At 42.0% G+C, this 4,008-nt stretch overlaps 1 pseudogene; it reads right to left on the bottom strand.

Annotated features, from left to right (window-relative positions):
• Window positions 1-976: 976 nt before the first annotated feature.
• LOC119234718 (nuclear receptor subfamily 2 group C member 2-like) lies at window positions 977-2,369 on the bottom strand (annotated as a pseudogene).
• Window positions 2,370-4,008: the final 1,639 nt, after the last annotated feature.

The following is a 4,008-nucleotide window of genomic DNA, read 5'->3' as shown; positions in this document are numbered from 1 at the left end:
TCTAAGTGTGGAATTAAGATTTGTGGGGCTTCCTGCATTTGAGAATGGCATTTTAAATCATTTATTTGAAAAATTTCAGCCATTACATCTTGTGTTATTTTCTTTTCATAATAATGTCTTTTTCCTTTGAAAATCTGAATGGCTTTTATTAGACCTTTTCTCTCTGGGAAGGAATGAGAAGATAGCTCCTTTTTTATTTTCTGCATCTTCCAGCCACCAACATTGTGATTTGATTTATGCCCTAATTTTCTGATTAAAGGGTATTTTCATTATAATTATTCATTCATATAATCATTTTTTTAAATGTCTGGTTTACTTCTTCCATTTTTATTTTTTTTTCCTTTAGTTTTCTTTAATACTGGTCTCCAACATTATAAAACTTTGGTTTTTGTCCTTTATGAATTTCTAAATACAATTTGATTTAAAAGATTGCCCCTCAATCTGTTCTTTTATCAAAAGGCATAAATATTTCTTATGGCAGGAAGGGTCATACTAGTCTTTTAGTTTTCTTTTTTTATGCAATGAGTAGATAAGAAGAAACCAAGTGATAAGTGACTAACATACTAGAAATATTTGTACATACAAAAATATTGCTGGTGTTCTTTCTTTCCTTTAAAAAATATTTATTTATATATACAAGAACTGGGGTATACCCCAGAGGCACGGGAGAGTGAGAGAATTCACCAGAGGCAGAGCTGAGAGCAGAACAGGCAGAAGGACCAAAGACACTGCTGAGGGGAGCAGCAGGTGAGACAGGAGAGGTCTGCTGCACCATGTGGGTTTCTCCCTGGCTGCCAGGGAATCGAACCCACACTACAGAGGCTGCAGACAGCTTCACAGCATGGCGCTCAACCTGCTCTGCCAATGGGGAGGCCCTGCTTTGCTTTCTTTGTATCTGAGTAACCCTTAGAGGATTTTGTGCCTTTTGGCAGGTGTGCTATGTGTTTAAGGTGGCTCAGGTGATCTGCCCATTACGCTACCATTTCCATTTTAATGCTACTGCAAGTATGCTGTTTATGGGAAACACTGCCAAAGAAATCAGTTAAAAAAAAAAAAAAGTCTTTTGTTATATTGGAGCTTATCTACTTGAGAGCTGGCAGGTGGGCAGGAATCCCAGATAAAAGGTAGATGTCTTCAGAAGAGGTTTTGTGAACATAGTCATGCAACTCCATCTGTGTCTTTTCTTGGAATTTTTTATTCTGGCTTCTGCTCATCAAACCTGGATGATTGTTGCTAAAGAAAATCACAGCTTTAAAGTATGCATGCTCATAGCCATGTCCTGCAGCTTTGCCCTCCAGTTACAGAACTGATGCTTCTGGATGTGCTCCAGTACTTGCTTTAGCCACGACTTTTTATTCCAGTAGCCAGATAAACTCTTCTGGGATGGTGTTTTTCAGGTGGTTGAGTGTGGCTGTCAGGATAGTGAAGAGACTCATGAACCGGGCACACCAGGTCAGGCCAAGAGTGGAGAGTTTCTTCCAGAGGTCCACACTGGGCCAATGTTGTAGTCCTGCTGAATACTCAAAAGACTGGAATTGACCTGGTTCAGCTGGTGAAGAAAACCAGGTGGGACATGGGACACACTCGAAGATACACTGCGTGTAGAGATCCTTGGTGTTGGGGTTGGCACTATGGGCTTAAATCTGACACCTGTGTCTAAAGAGAAACGGCTTATACATCAATCGTGGCTGCCTACTGGTCTCTACTGAAGATGTGGATACTCAGTATCCAGTGTGTTCTGTCCTCTCTGCCAAGCTTGAAAGCTCCATGCTGTTAAGTACTTAGTTAAGGTAGCAAATGAGTGAGTAATCTCAAGTGCAGAGTAGGCTCCAGCTGCATTTCTGAACCATCACCATTGTTACAGGCTTCAGTTAGGTTGATAAAGGAGGTTGCTACATCTGCCATGTGCCTAGAGCTCCCTGACTTGTTTCATTTTTGGAACCCCTGGCCAGGAAGATTGTAGCATCCTATGTATCAAAGGAAGCTGGATGTTCATAGGAAGACCTGTGTGTATCACCTCATCTTTATCTATCACAGGCATGGGATTGCTGATCAGAGGACTTCTCAGGTCCTTGCAGATACAGATTTTCTCATTTGAATTGCTTGGTTTCTTCTGCACATTCTAAGTCTTCATTCACTCTGCATATATTCCATTTTCATACCTATCTAAGCATTTTCTTTCAGCCAGCAAAACTGATAGTGCTTTCCACGGTGTCTATGCATGATGACTATACACCCGGCTATGTGGGATATAGGTTATATTTTTTCTTATGGTCTTTTTAAAAGGAAACTTTACAACCTTCACAACTGACAGTCACATAGTGTCTGACCAGAGATGTCATCACCACAGTCCACATAGTATTCACCATCTGGGGCCACTGGACCTCTGCCTTCCTATGCAGACACTCCACAAAAGCAGAATTCCAGAACTGAATTCTGCCAGGAATGTAAAAATGAACTGCTTGGCACTAGATGTCTCCAGGATTGCAAGGTTACCTTCCAGCTCCACCTGCAAGATAAAAAATTGTTCTGTTTTAGTTTTTTGTTTGTTGTTGAGAGAACCTTCAGATTATCTTGGTTTTATTCAGAGGTTCTCTCTCTACCTGACATCCCAGTATGTGCTTTAACTAATGCTTTAGCTATTTACTGCCAAGCCCACACATGGCTCCATAAGACCAAGGATCTTGGGCTACCTCAAGTCTTCTGAAAGATCAAGGCTTGGATTGTGTCCCTTTAGTTCATTTTCTTGGCCCTCATCTATTCCTTCCATTTCTTTCCCCTTTGTTTTTTCTTCTGCACGCATCTGCTGATGATAAGCATCCGAAGTTCTTCACCGACTTCTGCTTGGGCTCAGGCAATGGGAGGCAGACAATTGGATAGCAGAATTTGTTTTTGCTGCCTTTGCGAGGCACCAGCTGCAGATCTGGGAGTGAGGGTGCAGTATATCTTGAACACCCCTTGATAGTCCTTCCTCCATAGCACTAAGCTGTTTTCACTCTTCACTAACACCGTGGCTGTTTTTTTGTTTGTTTGCTTGGTTGTTTTTTCTTTTGCCCTTTGAGGCCCAGGCATGGAAACTGCTCACCATTATTAGTCTCTGGAATCTTCACAGTCCCAAGTGAAAACCATACCCCTAGACCAACAAGCTGTTTCACAGTCATTCTTTAAATTCTGCTCCATGTTTCTAATCAGTGCTGTCTCAGTTTCCTACCTTGTAATATTTCATGATTCCTGCTGGGCCCCTGACTAGTACGGTGCTAATATTCTAATTTTGTGGTTGAGGGAAGTGAGGTTCAAAAATCTGAATATTTTTGAATAGGAGAAACATAGTGGTTTGTACTGTTTCCACCAGCGTGAGCTGGGACCTCTGTATCCCAGAGAACCTTTCTCAGAATGATTCTAAGTTAGAGTTGGACTAATGAAAACTTGTGTGTGATCTGGAAGCAGAAGTGAAGCAGAATCCATGATTCTGTGGTTTGTGAGAAGGGACCAATATAGCTATGACCGCAGCTTGTGTTCTTCTCTATCATGTCTGTCTGTACTTTTTTTTGTTTTGTTTGTTATTTTTTTTTTAAGATTTATTTATTTATTTATATAAGCACTGGGTACAGTCAGAAGCGCGGGAGGGTGAGAGAATTCACCAGAGACAGAATGGGGAACAGAACAGGCAGACCGACGAAATACACTGCTGAGGGGAGCAGTGGGCAAGGCAGGAGAGGTTTGTGTGCCATGTGGGACCCTTGCCAGTGGCCGGGGATCAAACTGGCACTGCAGAGGCTGCTGGCAGCTTTGAAGCCCAGCGCTCAACTGCTGTGCCACTAGGGAAGGCCCTGTCTGTACTTTTTTGATTGCTGACTCCTTTGACAAATAATGACTACAGACCAACCATTACTTGCTGAGTTTGCTTAGCTGCAAACTCAGAGTGGTTGCTACCTTCTCAGAAGAAAAAGCTGCTATTTCTACTGGGAAGGTGGCTGGGCTGAAAAACAATGTGGAAAGAGAGGGTGA

The sequence above is a fragment of the Talpa occidentalis genome, unplaced genomic scaffold (genome assembly GCF_014898055.3).
Source record: "Talpa occidentalis isolate TD23 unplaced genomic scaffold, MPIMG_talOcc4v2.1 talOcc4.8, whole genome shotgun sequence".
NCBI lineage: Eukaryota > Metazoa > Chordata > Mammalia > Eulipotyphla > Talpidae > Talpa > Talpa occidentalis.
The sequence above is the reverse complement of the archived record's forward strand: the minus strand, read 5'-3'. Positions and strand labels throughout refer to the sequence as shown.